Below are 16,848 nucleotides of genomic sequence, written 5' to 3' on the forward strand. Positions count from 1 at the left end.
TACCAGACAAGGACATTAAAAACAGTTATTACACTTGTGTTCTTCATATTCAAAAAGTTAAATAGAAACATGGAAGATATTTTCTTAAAGACTGGAATGAAACTTTTAGAGATTAAAACTACCATATCTTAGATGAAGAATACACTGTATGGAATTAAGTGCAGGTTAGATATTGCAGAAGAAAAGATTAATGAATTTGAAAGCATAGAAATAGAAACTGTCCAACATACAGACAGAAAAAAACAAACCAAAAAGAATGAAAGAGCTTCAGTGATATCATTAGAGGGGCAATCCACTGTGGGTCCTAAGGATGCCCATATATTCTTGCAGGTATGCCAAAATTGCAGGATCCTGGCAGGAGTTTATCTAAGCTGTTGCTCAAAATTGTATTTGCAATGAACAGCCTTGACAGATGAGGGAGTGTCTACCCTTAAACAATGAGGATTCTTGCTACTGCTTGCTATTAAAGTCATGAATCCCCAAGTTTAGAGTTCCTCTCTTCTAATGGTAACCCACTGTGTGAGCAGGCTTCCATTATGAGCCCTTTGCATCACCTCCATGAAACTGGGGAATTGTGGAAAACCATCATGAGCAGCAAGGTAGGTCATATTTAGGGCCATAAAACAAGTCTCAATAAAGTTAAAAGGATACAAGTCTTACAAAGTATGCTTTTAGATCACAATAGAATTAAATTAGAAATAAGTAGCCAAAGGATGTAGAAAATCCCCAGATGTTTAGAAATTCAATAACACCTAGGTAACCTCAAAATCAAAGGAGAAATTAAAAGAGATATTATAAAGTATTTTTTAGCTGAATTAAAATGAAAACACAATAGATCAGATGTTGTGGGGTGTCACTGAAATAGTACTTACTGGAAAATTTATAGCATGAAGTGCCTAAATTAGAAAAGAATGATCTTACATTAATGACCTCAAACTTCCAATATAAAATACTAGAGAAAGAAAAAGAGGGTAGACTCAAAGTAAGCAAAAGAAGGAAATAATAAGGATCAAAGCAGAAATCAAGAAAATAAGCAGAACAGAAATCTAGTAGAGGAAAATTAATAGAATCAATAAGTCTACACTAAAACTCTCTTTAAGGAGATCAATAAAATTGATACATTAAAAGCCACACCGATTATAGGGGGAAAAAAGAACATAAATTATCTATTTTAGGAATAAAAGAGGTGACATCATTACAGATTCTAGAGATATTAAAGGAATACTATGTGAATATTACTAACAACTGTATATCAATAAATTCAACAGCTTAGAGGAAATTAACCAATTCCTTTAATGACGCAAATTACCAAAGCTAGATCAAGAAGAATAAAAATTCTGAATAGCCCTATATCTATTAAATAAACTCAACTAGTAGTTTAAAACCTCTCCCATCTCACCCTAGCCCCAACACACATAAAATTACCTAAGGCCAACTTGCATTCAGTGGTAAATTTTATCAAACATTTAAGAAAGATATCATACCAGCTATACACAACCAGGAAGTCGAAGAGAAAGAACTACTTTCCAACTTGTGCTATAAGACCAATGTTAGTCTGATGCCATAGATAGATTAAAACATTACAAGAAAGCTACAGATCAATGTCTTTTATAAAAATAAATGCAAAAATTCTCAAAAAAATTTTAGCAACTTAGATCCATGATGATCAAATGGAATTGATTCCAGGAAATTCAGGACTAGTTTAAATATTCAAAATCTTATCCTATTTATTTATTTATTTATTTATTTATTTGAAGTATAGTCAACATACTATATTACATTAGTTTCAGCAGTACGACATTGTGATGCAACATTTATATACATTATGAAATGATCACCATGATAAGTGTATTTGACCATGTGTCCATATACGGTTATTGCAGTCTTATTGACTATATTCCCTGTACTACCCTTTATATCTGTTGACTTATTGTTTTAAAACTGAAGTTTGGGGGCACCTTGCTAGCTCAGTTGGTGGAGCATGTGGTTCTTGATCTCGGGGTCATGAGTTCCAGCACCATATTGGCATGGAGTCCACTTTTAAAAAATAGGGGTGCCTGGGTAGCTCAATCAGTTGAGCATCGACTCTTGGTTTCAGCTCAGGTCATGATCTCTGGATCATGAGATCTAGCCACATCAGGCTCCATGTTCAGTGGGAAGTTGGCTTGGGATTCTCTCTCCCTCTCCTGCCCCTTCTCCCACTTGCTCTCTCTCTCTCAAATAGACAGATCTTTAAAATAAATAAATGACACGTAAAAAAAAAAGAAAACTGAAGTTTGTACCTCTTAATTCCCTTCACCTATTTCACATATACCACCCCCTTCCATTCTGGCAACCAACAGTTTGTTTTCTATATTTATGAGTGTCTCTGTTTTGTTTTGATTTTAGATTCCACATGTGAATAAAATCATATAGTATTTGTCTTCTCTGATTTATTTCACTTAGCATAATACCCACTAGGTTCATCCGCATTGTCATAAGTGGTAAGATTGCATCCTTTTCATAGTTGTGTAATAGAATGCATATGTTGTATTATATATAATGATGATAGATAGATGATAGATGATAGATAGATAGATAGATAGATAGATAGATAGATAGATAGATAGATGATAGATAGATAGATACATAGATAGATATCACATCTACTTTAACCATTCATCTATCAATGGACACTTAGGTTGTCTTCATATCTTGACTATTGTAAATGATCCTGCAATGAACAAGGGGTGCATATGTCTTTTCAAATCAGTGTTTTCATTTTCTTTAGATAAATACCCAGAAGCAGAATTGCTTTGTATGGTATTTCTATTTTTAATTGAAAAATTGATTGATTTAATTCACCATGTTAGCTGACTCAAAAAGAGAAACCTCAATAGATATGAAAAGGCATTTGACGAAATCCAGCATCCATTACCAATAAAACTTTTAGCAAAGTGAATTATAAAGAAACTTCCTGAACCTAATAAAGGACACCTAAAACCAAAAACAAAAAAGCAAAACAACTATAGCTAACATCATACTTACTGTTAAAAAATTGAAGGCTAAAATAAAAAATGAATCAGGAAGAAAACATTATGTCTACTACCACAGGTTTTATTCAACGCTGTACTGGTCATTCTAGCCAAGGCAATCAGTCAAGAAACAAAAAAGTCATCCAGTTTGGAAGAAAAGAAGTAAAACCATTTATTCCCAATGATCATCTATGTAGGATATTCAGTGAGTTTTTCAGAAAAGCTTCTAGACTAATAAGTGAATTAATCAGTGTTGCAGGATACAAGATCAATGTGCAAAAATAAAATGTATTCAGAAATCTCCAGGCCCAGCTGGCGTCATTAAAAAATTCTAACAAAATTTAAAGAAGAAATAACTCCAATCCTACAGTCTCTTCCAGAAAACAGAAGAGGAAGGAACATTTCCCAATTCATTTTATGAAGCCAGCATTACCTGAGTACCAAATCCAGGCAAAAAAAAAAGGAAAAAAAATAAGAAAAAAATTATAGAGGCACCTGGGTGTCTCAGTGGTTGAGCATCTGCCTGTGGCTCAGGTTGTGATCCCGGGGTCTTGGGATCGAGTCCCAAGGAGCCTGCTTCTCCTTCTGCCTATGTATCTGTCTCTCTCTCTAGGTCTCTCATGAATAAATAAATAAAATCTTAAAAAAAAAGAAAGAAAATTACAGACCAATTTTCCTGATTAACACAGATGCAAAACTCCTCAACAATTATTGGCAAATTGAACTCAGTATTGTGGAAAAATAGTAAAATCATTTGCAAATCACATATCTAACCACAAACTTATATCAAATAGTATATTTAAAACTCTGTGCAACAGTAAGGAAATGATCAATTTGGTGAAAAGATAGACAAAGCTGTGAACAGGTAATTCATCAAATAGAATAGAGTAACTAATGGCAACTGAGTGTGTGGAATGATGCTCAACATCAGTGGCCATTAGATGCAAATTAAAACAATGATGAGATACTTATAAAATTATCTAAAATCAAGAAATCTGAACACATCAAATGTTGGCAGGGATATGGAGGAATTCAAATTCTCATGCACTGTCAGTGGAAATGTCAAATGTCACAACGGCTTGGAAAAGTTTGTCAGCTTCTTAAAAAGTTAAACATATGCCTACATACGACTCAGCAATTCCACTCAAGGTGTTCTATTCAAGAGAAAAGAAAGCGTGTGTCCATATCAACACTTGGACACAAATGTTCATAGCAGCTTTATTTGCAGTAACCAAAAACTGGAAATAGCCCAAATGTGCATCCATGGGAGAATGGATAAACAGTTGTGGTAAATTCATAAATAGAATACTATTTAGCAATAAAAAGAAAAGAACTCTCTCAAAATAATTATGCTGAATATAAAAAAAGCAGACATAAAAGAGCCTATAAAAGAGGTTCTGCCCATTTATATAAAGTTCTAGAAAATGCAGGCTAGGCTGGGAATGGAGGGTTACCAAGCGGCACAAGAAAACTATCTGGGTGTTCGACATCATCACCTAGATTGCAATGATGGTGTCATGCGGGTACACATACGGCAAAATGTATCAAATTGTACATTCTAAATATGTGTAGTTTATCTGATGCCATATATCTCAATAAAAGTGTTTTAAAAATTAACTGTTTATTTCTCTGTTGCCTCACAATCTATACTGGTTTAGCATCTGCTGATGGTAGTTCTTTCAATATCTCACAAGTTTTTATTTTAAAATTCTGCCTGTGTTTGGAGGCCCATCTAACAAAGGTTTTTCTTTAGAGGCACCTGGGTAGCTGAGTCAGTTAAGCATTCGACTTGAGCTCAGGTCATGATCTTGGGCAGAGATCCTGAGATCGAGCCCCACGTCGGGCTCCCCACTCAACAGAAAATCTGCCCCCAACTCCTGCTCATACTCTTTCTTTTTTTTTAATTTTTATTTATTTATGATAGTCTCACAGAGAGAGAGAGAGGCAGAGACACAGGCAGAGGGAGAAGCAGGCTCCATGCACCGGGAGCCCGACGTGGTATTCGATCCCGGGTTTCCAGGATCGCGCCCTGGGCCAAAGGCAGGCGCCAAACCGCTGCGCCACCTAGGGATCCCTGCTCATACTCTTTCTTAAATAAATAAAATCTTTTAAAAGTAAAAAAAAAAAAAATGCCTTCTCTTCTAAAACAACCCCTGCTAATTGCAGCCCAAAGTGACTCACCTCTGCATTCTTAAATAACCTTTAGATATGTAACTAACAAATACTGCCTTGAATCATAAATAATTATACATAATCTTACTGGATTATATACTTCTAGAAATCTTACAGTTTGGAATACCAATTACACCTGATATTCCCCCCCCCCCAAAAAAAAACAACTAAAAAATATAGTCAACACTTTTAATTGCTTTGTGCCAGGAACACACACATTACATCACAAAAACCTTATGTCTGATGTAAATATAGCCATCCCCATTCACACAGGAGAAAGCTGTGGCTTACAGAAATTAAGTGATTTGCTTAAGATGGTATGACTAATAGTTGATAAAACCAGAAGTTGAACCCAGGACTGTTGTTAACCACTACTAGGCAAAGAGAATCTCAAGTAGACTCCCCATTGAGCATGGAGCCCTATGTAAGGCTCGATCCCAGGATTCTGAGATCATGACCTGAGCCAAAACCAAGTCAGACACTCAACCGACTGAGCCATCTAGGCGCTCCTTAAATTGATGTTATATTGATTGTATAAGATAATAACTAACATTGTGAATTACGTGTTCATTCTTTTCCTGAATACATATACTGAGGCCATTTTGATATGTTAGTAACTTTTAGATTCATAGAAACTGAGGAATTTCAGATCTATTAGATGTTAGCTAGTCCAACTTCTATTCACTATAGGAATCAATTGAAGAACACCAAAAAATAAAAATAAAAAAAGTTTTTTAACTTGCTTACTTGCATTATTTCTAGACCTGAGGGATGGCTGGAATGACCTGAAGGACCATTTTCTAGGCCTAGAGGATGTACTACCTCAAATATGACTCATTCAGAGGTAGAATCTTAACTTTCAGAGATCTTTGCTTATATGACCCTTTTGAAGACTGTACCAAATTTTAAGTTCATAGTGTTGTGTTCTTTTTCCTGAAATAAGGCCTACCAAACTGAATAATCTATGGGGCCCAGAACTCAGCTCATTTTTGGAAAAAGTGATGTAGCCTCTACCAATTAGTAGCCTCATCTGTCTTCTGGAGCTTCAGAGAAGACATCTGATTCCATAGGATCCACTTTCAAATATTTTAAGACTTCAGAAAGTTTGTTTCCATTATCTCATGATACTTATTTTCCAGATTTTTCCAGATTAACAGTATCTATTAAGGGCTCTTTATATGATAAACACTGTGGCAATCTTGTTACATGAACTATCTCATTTAGACCTGCGCATCCACCCAGTGGGGAAGAGCTATGATTTCCACTTTATGAATGAAGGCAGCAAGATTTGAAAAGATTGTGTAACACATCCAAGATCATACAGCTCAAATATTGAGTGGATTATTACAAAACTCACGCATTCAACAGCTATGTCATATTATATTTTTAATTTTTTTCTGAACATACTCCTGCATGTGTGTGTCTATGTGTGTATTGATTCCTAAAGTGAGAATTCCATGCAATCTTTTTGTAAAGGATTTGTTACCATTCATCAAAAATTGTAAATCTACACTTCGGCCCAGAAATTGTGTTTTTGTTGATCTACCCTAAAGATGTAGACAAGGTCCATGTGTAGGAGGCTGATTAAGGAACTTATCTAAATTTTTATGTCTGTGATTTAGAAACTAAAAGCAATTTTTAAAAATAATTTCTTTTGTGGAAGAAAATGACATGTGTCTATAAAATGTTTTGCAGTTAGAAGAAAACACTCCAAACTGTTCATATCAGCCAACCATGGGGAACAGGTAGGGGATGAAGTTGCTGGCACTTCAACTATTTATTTCTTACAGTTTTGTACTATTTGTTTTTTTACAATAAGGACATGTTACATTTATAATAAATGATAGCTTTTATTTTTCCAGCTGTGATCTCACCAGCTCAGAGAACAATACATCACCAAGAACAGAACATCACATCCATTAATCCCCCTTAACTTTCCATTTGATATTTTGTCCGCCTACAGTTGGTTTCTATTGAAATTGCATCAGTTAAGACGCCTAGGTCTTTTTCACCGAACCAGAAAGCAGTATGGGTAAAATTGCAAGAGATAAAATCTAATCCAATTATTGTTACTTATTGTTAGGAACAGACTTAAGACTACAGGAAACCTTGGCATTTTCAACATTTGTTCGTGTACCAACCCACATCCTCTTTTTCTATTGATGATATTTACCATTTTCTTGAGTTTTCCAAGGTTCAGAGTTCCTCAAGAAAGTGAAAAAGGACAGGTGGGTGGTGTGCAGATGCAGCTATTCAACAGGGCTTCGGGGTCTTTCAGTCTGTTTGTTTTTTTATAAATGTACATTTATAAATGTAATGCTTTTCCCTAACCCTATAGACAGTTGGTGTTGACAGATTCTTGTGGATCCTTTCAGAGTTTTGTATGCATATTCACATGAGTACTTAAAAAAAAAAACTTAAGATAGGATTAAATTATATGAACTAGTATACAATTTCTTTTTTTAAGACTTTAACACTGTATCTTGCATATCTTTCTATATCCTTCATGCAGATCATTCTTTCTAAAGGAAGAGCAGTCTCAATAATGTTTATTTAACCTTTTGACCATCAGTCTTTGCATATATGAGTGAAGGGTAGAGAGGGGAAGGATTTGTGTCCTCCTGAAACTTCAAACGGCAAGGAATATTGGAAGTCCATCTGCTCAAAAATGTGTCCCAAATACTCCACTAACTGGAGGACCAATTAGATGGATAGACTCTTCATTTAGGATATAGATGCTGTTTCTGCAGATTACCTTTGCATTATAGCCCAGAAAGCATTGCCCTATCTCAGGCATTCCTGGCAGTCCCCTCCCACTCACTCAGTCTACCAGGTTCTAGTCTCAAGTCCATGGCTCCCCCACACCTTGGACTCTTAGTAACTCCATCTCTTAGTACTTACTGTTACTTAGTAATTACTTAGTACTTACTTCATACTTAGTACTTAATAAGTACTTGCTAAATACTTAGTACTTACTCCATGTTTTAGTAATCTGCCTCAACCTCTTCCCTTTTTTAGGCAATGCCTTTGGACTCCCTCCCTTCCTTCTGACTCTACTCTCTCTATTGTCCATTTTGTCAAATTGGAATCTCTAGGAAAGAGACTGTCCCTGCCAGACTTGCCCATCAGGATCCATTTGATCCAGGTTAGTCCCAGGAGAGTATTCCTGAACACTCATGGGAGTTGGGAGGTTGGACAACACACAGGGTTGATTGACCATTCACAAACACCCTTTTGCACCAATTATTTTATTTGGGGGATGTTTAAGATAGACTTGGTGAACTTGATTAAGTTCTAGGTAGTCTGATATAATTTGAACTTCTAGATAATGAGAACACTTAGGTGGGCGGATGTAGGAAAGCACAGTCCTAGAAGTGAACGAGGAGGAAGTGAGAGAGGTAGACCAAGGCTTTTGCATGTTTTGTAATTTTGATGGAACTTGGGTGGTGGCTGGAATAATCCCTTAAAAACTCTTTAATGCCATATTAAATGCCATACTTAAATGTCATATTGACATGTATTTGGTCACTTAGGCATGGATTTTAGATGTCAAAACTAGTATGGAATTGTGACAACAACCTCTACTACATGTCAAGGGCATGCAGGAGGCAGATGTATGCAGCATATGCTAGGCATGCGCAAAGTGTGTCACAAATATTAGATCTCATTAGTCCCAGAATCTAGAACAGTCTCTGGCACAAAGGATACCATTAAAAAGAATGATTGGAAAAATCAATGAGTAAATCGGCCCACAAGTGGTAAATGCTGAAGTTATGATTCATATATCTATCCATCTGATTTCAAATTTCTTAGCTACTGTGTTATACTACTTCTCTCAAAGTCTTCTCTCAGTCTATCTCAGTTTAGCTAGTTGATTCTGATCCAGGGGAATCAAATATCCTCTGAGGCAATTCTAGAATTTAGTCTAGTGATTCTCCCCAAGAAAGCATAAGGAAACTCAAGGCCAAAGAATTTGCCAAACACATGCTTGGGGAAAGTAGGTTCAATTTCTGTTCTTGAATGACCCACCTCCCTGAGCCACTCCAATTCAAGAATACTCCAATGTAACTAGAGAGGAATTTCAAGAATTATCTCTGAATCGGCTCTACCTTAGCCAACAATTTGACAAGGCAGGTCAAAAAGTTCACTTCTTTAATCAGCAAATACTTTTTGAGCATATTCTAAGCACCAAGACCCATGATAGGTGCTGGTGATACCAAGAAGAAAGAAAATTACTGTCTTCCAAGGAGCTCACAGACTAAATGGGAGAGAATCACACAAATGAAGGGCCACAGTACAATAATTTAAAAGTTATAGTGGAAATATATAGAAACATGCAGAGGTACAGGAAGACAGGACTCCAGTCTGCTTGGGTGAGCCAAGGCATACTTTTCAGAGGAGGCAAGGTTTGACCTGAGATGTGAATAATGAGCAGGAGTTTCCCAGACACTTAAGCTGATGTTAGTGTTTAAAAAGAAGGAACAGCACTTACAAAGATAGAGGGGCCTGTCAGAGAACCCTAAACATGAGAGTCTAATATGAGGGGGGAGGGCAGGACCCATGGGCACACAAGTTGGTGCAAACCCAAGGAGAAGCTTTGTATACTGCACTGGGCTGTGCAGATTTGTTCTCTAAGTTCAGAGACGCTACCAGAGGATTTACTCAGGGCCTCATCATTGGATCATCATGTTAGAAAGATCATTCCAGCAGCAAAGGATATGATAGGAGGTAGGGCAGTGACAGTCAGGTTGGTTCTGTGAGGCAGTTGGAAAGTAGAAGAAAATATTTTAGTGGGTTAGGTGGAGAAAGAGAAAGAGAGAGGATGCGGGTTCCCTCCTAATTCCAGACGTGGTCAGTGGTGCATGAGACACCAGAGTCCTTGAGACAACAGAGGAAGAGCAGTAGTGGGTATGGAAAGGGAGTGAGGAACACTATGAGTTCATTTTGGGACATGTCCAATAGTCAGACACAACTAAGGATCTGGAGCACAGGGGAGAGATGTGGTGAAGAGAGATTTGGGAAGTGTCAGCTCTGGCATGGATGGCTCATGGATAATGTCCTGCTCAACCATGTTTGCATACGTAAGGGTCTACACTAAGGACAAAGCCTATTGATAGGACCAACTTTTGCAAGCAGAGATTCAAAATAGTTATTGTTTGAATTTAATCAAGATATATGGATGTACTGAATACACCAAAAGGCTAATTGTTTTTCTTTGGCAGAAAGCCTGAAAATAAAAAATAAATAAAAAATAAATAAAAAATAAATAAAAAATTAAAAATTAAAAAATAAATTAAAAAAAAGAAAGCCTGAAAATTTCCTCTTCTATTGTCTTTTTCTTTATTTTGTATGTGGTGTTGAGGAATGTGCTTTCTACTACTGTGTTCATACAAATACGCTTGCTTTCTGGAAAAAAATCATAAAATCTCTAGAAATTTTTATTTCTTTTATCAAAAAGAAATCTTCAAATGCATATTTTTATTTTTTTATATTTTTATGTATTTATTTGAGAGAGAGAGAGCACAGAAGGAAGGGGAGAGGCAGAAGGAGAAGCAGACCCCACTGAGCAGTGAGCCTGACCTAGAGTTCCATCCCAGGACCCCGAGATCATAACCTGAGTTGAAGGCAGATGCTTAAGCAACTGAACCACCCAGGGACTCCCAAATGCATCTTTTTAAAGACCCATTACACTGTGTCGGTTTCTCAATCCCTCTAATGGCCCCTGAGAGTCTGAACAAAATAAAAAGCCAGTAGTAGAGGAGATATAGAAAGACCACAAGTGAGGAATTATTAAAGTTCCCTCCTGGGAAATTGTGCTATTATAAGGCACAGGGTGATGAGTTTTTGTTATTTTCTCAGTCACAGAAAGTAAGCAAAGTTCCAAGTGCCCCTATAATGTAGTCCTTAAGGCAACTCAGATGAAAATAAAACTAAAGGCAATGCAATTTTCTCACTTCACAGAGTCTTAGAATCAGAAACTCGCTTCTAAGAGCAGAAAGAGTACATTCTTATTTGAAATTTTACTTTAGGGATTTGGGTGGTTCACTGGTTGAATACCTGCCCTTAGCTCAGGTTGTGAACCCGGAGTCCTGGGATCGAGTCCTGTATCAGGCTCCTCAAGTGAGCCTGCTTCTCCCTCTGCCTGTGTTTCTCTTTTTTTTTTTTAATTTATTTTTTATTGGTGTTCAATTTACCAACATACAGAATAACCCGCAGTGCCCGTCACCCATTCACTCCCACCCCCCGCCCTCCTCCCCTTCTACCACCCCTAGTTCGTTTCCCAGAGTTAGCAGTCTTTACGTTCTGTCTCCCTTTCTGATATTTCTCACACATTTCTTCTCCCTTCCCTTATATTCCCTTTCACTATTATTTATATTCCCCAAATGAATGAGAGCATATAATGTTTGTCCTTCTCTGATTGACTTACTTCACTCAGCATAATACCCTCCAGTTCCATCCACGTTGAAGCAAATGGTGGGTATTTCTCGTTTCTAATGGCTGAGCAATATTCCATTGTGTACATAAACCACATCTTCTTTATCCATTCATCTTTCGATGGACACCGAGGCTCCTTCCACAGTTTGGCTATTGTGGACATTGCTGCTAGAAACATCGGGGTGCAGGTGTCCCGGCGTTTCACTGCATCTGTATCTTTGGGGTAAATCCCCAGCAGGGCAATTGCTGGGTCGTAGGGCAGGTCTATTTTTAACTCTTTGAGGAACCTCCACACAGTTTTCCAGAGTGGCTGCACCAGTTCACATTCCCACCAACAGTGCAAGAGGGTTCCCTTTTCTCCGCATCCTCTCCAACATTTGTGGTTTCCTGCCTTGTTAATTTTCCCCATTCTCACTGGTGTGAGGTGGGATCTCATTGTGGTTTTGATTTGTATTTCCCTGATGGCAAGTGATGCGGAGCATTTTCTCATGTGCATGTTGGCCATGTCTATGTCTTCCTCTGTGAGATTTCTGTTCATGTCTTTTGCCCATTTCATGATTGGATTGTTTGTTTCTTTGGTGTTGAGTTTAAGAAGTTCTTTATAGATCTTGGAAACTAGCCCTTTATCTGATAGGTCATTTGCAAATATCTTCTCCCATTCTGTAGGTTGTCTTTAGTTTTGTTAACTGTATCCTTTGCTGTGCAAAAGCTTCTTATCTTGATGAAGTCCCAATAGTTCATTTTTGCTTTTGTTTCTTTTGCCTTCGTGGATGTATCTTGCAAGAAGTTACTGTGGCTGAGTTCAAAAAGGGTGTTGCCTGTGTTCTCCTCTAGGATTTTGATGGAATCTTGTCTCACATTTAGATCTTTCATCCATTTCGAGTTTATCTTTGTGTATGGTGCAAGAGAGTGGTCTAGTCTCATTCTTCTGCATGTGGATGTCCAATTTTCCCAGCACCATTTATTGAAGAGACTGTCTTTCTTCCAATGGATAGTCTTTCCTCCTTTATCGAATATTAGTTGACCATAAAGTTCAGGGTCCACTTCTGGGTTCTCTATTCTGTTCCATTGACCTATGTGTCTGTTTTTGTGCCAGTACCACACTGTCTTGATGACCACAGCTTTGTAGTACAACCTGAAATCTGGCATTGTGATGCCCCCAGCTATGGTTTTCTTTTTTAAAATTCCCCTGGCTATTCGGGGTCTTTACTGATTCCACACAAATCTTAAAATAATTTGTTCTAACTCTCTGAAGAAAGTCCATGGTATTTTGATAGGGATTGCATTAAACATGTATATTGCCCTGGGTAACATTGACATTTTCACAATATTAATTCTGCCAATCCATGAGCATGGAATATTTTTCCATCTCTTTGTGTCTTCCTCAATTTCTTTCAGAAGTCTTCTATAGTTTTTAGGGTATAGATCCTTCACCTCTTTGGTTAGGTCTATTCCTAGGTATCTTATGCTTTTGGGTGCAATTTAAATGGGACTGACTCCTTAATTTCTCTTTCTTCAGTCTCATTGTTAGTGTATAGAAATGCCACTGATTTCTGGGCATTGATTTTGTATCCTGCCACGCTACTGAATTGCTGTATGAGTTCTAGCAATCTTGGGGTGGAGTCTTTTGGGTTTCCTATGTAGAGTATCATGTCATCGGTGAAGAGGGAGAGTTTGACTTCTTCTTTGCCAATTTGAATGCTTTTAATGTCTTTTTGTTGTCTGATTGCTGAGGCTAGGACTTCCAGTACTATGTTGAATAGCAGTGGTGAGAGTGGACATCCCTGTCTTGTTCCTGATCTTAGGGGAAAGGCTCCCAGTGCTTCCCCATTGAGAATGATATTTGCTGTGGGCTTTTCGTAGATGGCTTTTAAGATGTTGAGGAAAGTTCCATCTATCCCTACACTCTGAAGAGTTTTGATCAGAAATGGGTGCTGTATTTTGTCAAATGCTTTCTCTGCATCTAATGAGAGGATCATATGGTTCTTGGTTTTTCTCTTGCTGATATGATGAATCACATTGATTGTTTTACGGGTGTTGAACCAGCCTTGTGTCCCGGGGATAAATCCTACTTGGTCATGGTGAATAATTTTCTTAATGTACTCTTGGATCCTATTGGCTCTTATCTTGTTGATAATTTTTGCATCCATGTTCATCAGGGATATTGGTCTGTAATTCTCCTTTTTGGTGGGGTCTTTGTCTGGTTTTGGAATTAAGGTGATGCTGGCCTCATAGAATGAATTTGGAAGTACTCCATCTCTTTCTATCTTTCCAAACAGCTTTAGGAGAATAGGTATGGTTTCTTCTTTAAACATTTGATAGAATTCCCCTGGGAAGCCATCTGGCCCTGGACTCTTGTGTCTTGGGAGGTTTTTGATGACTGCTTCAATTTCTTCCCTGGTTATTGGCCTGTTAAGGTTTTCTATTTCTTCCTGTTCCTGTTTTGGTAGTTTGTAGCTTTCCAGGAATGCGTCCATTTCTTCTAGATTGCCTAATTTATTGGCGTATAGCTGTTCATAATATGTTTTCAAAATCGTTTGTATTTCCTTGGTGTTGGTAGTGATCTCTCCTTTCTCATTCATGATTTTATTAATTTGAGTCTTCTCTCTCTTCTTTTTAATAAGGCTGGCTAATGGTTTATCTATTTTATTAATTCTTTCAAAGAACCAACTCCTGGTTCTGTTGATCTGTTCCACAGTTCTTCTGGTCTCGATTTCGTTGAGTTCTGCTCAAATCTTTATTAACTCTCTTCTTCTGCTGGGTGTAGGATCTATTTTCTGTTTTTTCTCTAGCTCCTTTAGGTGTAAGGTTAGCTTTTGTATTTGAGTTCTTTCCAGTTTTTGAATGGATGCTTGTATTGTGATGTATTTCCTCCTTAGGACTGCTTTTGCTGCATCCCAAAGATTTTGAATGGTTGTGTCTTCATTTTCATTAGTTTCCATGAATCTTTTTAATTCTTCCTTAATTTCCTGGTTGACCCTTTCATCTTTAGCAGGATGGTCCTTAACCTCCACATGTTTGAGGTCCTTCTAAACTTCTTGTTGTGATTTAGTTCTAATTTCAAGGCATTATGGTCTGAGAATATGCAGGGTACGATCCCAATCTTTTGGTATCGGTTCAGACCCGATTTGTGACCCAGTATGTGGTCTATTCTGGAGAAAGTTCCATGTGCGCTTGAGAAGAATGTGTATTCAGTTGAGTTTGGATGTAAAGTTCTATAGATATCTGTGAAATCCATCTGGTCCAGTGTATCATTTAAAGCTCTCATTTCTTTGGAGATGTTGTGCTTAGAAGACCTATCGAGTATAGAAAGAGCTAGATTGAAGTCACCAAGTATAAGTGTATTATTATCTAAGTATTTCTTCACTTTGGTTATTAATTGATTTAAATATTTGGCAGCTCCCACATTCGGGGCATATATATTGAGGATTGTTAAGTCCTCTTGTTGGATAGATCCTTTAAGTATGATATAGTGTCCCTCTTCATCTCTCACTACAGTCTTCGGGGTAAATTTTAGTTTATCTGATATAAGGATGGCTACCCCAGCTTTCTTTTGAGGACCATTTGAATGGTAAATGGTTCTCCAACCTTTTATTTTCAGGCTGTAGGTGTCCTTCTGTCTAAAATGAGTCTCTTGTAGACAGCTAATAGATGGGTCCTGATTTTTTATCCAGTCTGAAACCCTGCGCCTTTTGATGGGGTCATTAAGCCCGTTCACGTTCAGAGTTACTATTGAAATATCTGAGTTTAGTGTCATCATGATATCTATTCAGTCCTTGTTTTTGCGGATTGTTCCACTGAACTTCTTCTTAAAGGGGAATTTTAAGAGTCCCCCTTAAAATTTCTTGCAGAGCTGGTTTGGAGGTCCCATATTCTTTCAGTTGCTGCCTGTCTTGGAAGCTCTTTATCTCTGCTTCCATTTTGAATGAGAGCCTTGCTGGATAAAGTATTCTTGGTTGCATGTTCTTCTCATTTAGGACCCTAAATATATCCTGCCAGCCCTTTCTGGCCTGCCAGGTCTCTGTGGAGAGGTCTGCTGTTACCCTAATACTCCTCCCCATAAAAGTCAGGGATTTCTTGTCTCTCTTGCTGCTTTAAGGATCTTCTCTTTATCTTTGGAATTTGCAAGCTTCACTATTAAATGTCGAGGTGTTGAATGGTTTTTATTGATTTTAGGGGGGGATCTCTCTATTTCCTGGATCTGAATGCCTGTTTCCCTTCCCAATTAGGAAAGTTTTCAGCTATAATTTGTTCAAATACAATTCTGGCCCTCTGTCCCTTTCGGCGCCCTCGGGAACACCAATTAAACGCAGGTTTTTCTTCCTCAGGCTGTCGTTTATTTCCCTTAATCTATCTTCATGGTCTTTTAATTGTCTGTCTCTTTTTTCCTCAGTTTCCCTCTTTGCCATCAACTTGTCTTCTATGTCACTGACTCATTCTTCCACCTCGTTAACCCTCGTCGTTAGGACTTCTAGTTTGGATTGCATCTCATTCAACTGATTTTTAATTTCTGCCTGATTAGCTCTAAATTCTGCAGTCATGAAGTCTCTTGAGTCCTTTATACTTTTTTCTAGAGCCACCAGTAGCTGTATAATAGTGCTTCTGAATTGGCTTGCTGACACTGAATTGTAATCCAGATTTTGTAACTCTGTGGGAGACAGGACTGTTTCTGATTCTTTCTTTTGAGGTGAGGTTTTCCTTCTAGTCATTTTGCTCAGTGCAGAGTGGCCAAAAGCAAGTTGTATTGGGAAAAGGAGAAAAAGAAGGAAAGATGGAAAGAAAAGAGAAAGAGAAAAAAAAGGAAAAAAAAAAGGAAGAAAAAGAGAAAGAAAAAGAAAGAAAGGGGAAAAAAGGGTGGGGGAAGCAAACAAATCAAAAAGCAAAGCAAAACAAAACAAAACAAAAAACAAAAAACCCACCGGGGAGTATCTTCTGATTCTGTACACTTCTGGCTTCCCCTGGAACTTGTCCGTCTAGCTGGTCTTCTGGGGGAGGGGCCTGTTGTGCTGATTTTCAGGTGTTAGCAGTTGGGGGAGCTGCTCTGCCCCTGCCTGGTGCAGGGCTCAGTGGGGGCTGTTTACCCCGTGAGGCCGCAGGAGGAACAGCCCCAGTGGCGGGGCAGCTCTGGAAACCTGGATTCAGCCCCCGCAGGAACTCCGGAGCTCTCCGTCTGCAGGGCCTGGAGGCTCCGTGGCGGGGCCGCTGATCTGCTCCGCTCGGGTCAGGA

At 38.0% G+C, this 16,848-nt stretch overlaps 1 long non-coding RNA gene across 1 annotated transcript in view; it reads left to right on the forward strand.

Annotated features, from left to right (window-relative positions):
• Positions 1 to 16,848, forward strand: part of LOC140631754 (uncharacterized) — a 69,421-nt gene that overhangs the window by 11,864 nt on the left and 40,709 nt on the right. The window contains exon 2 of the long non-coding RNA XR_012029277.1: positions 8,205 to 8,331. This is a non-coding gene — a long non-coding RNA (uncharacterized lncRNA). The remainder of the gene's footprint in view (positions 1 to 8,204; positions 8,332 to 16,848) is intronic.

Source organism: Canis lupus, chromosome 4 (genome assembly GCF_048164855.1).
Source record: "Canis lupus baileyi chromosome 4, mCanLup2.hap1, whole genome shotgun sequence".
NCBI classification, from domain to species: Eukaryota; Metazoa; Chordata; class Mammalia; order Carnivora; family Canidae; genus Canis; species Canis lupus.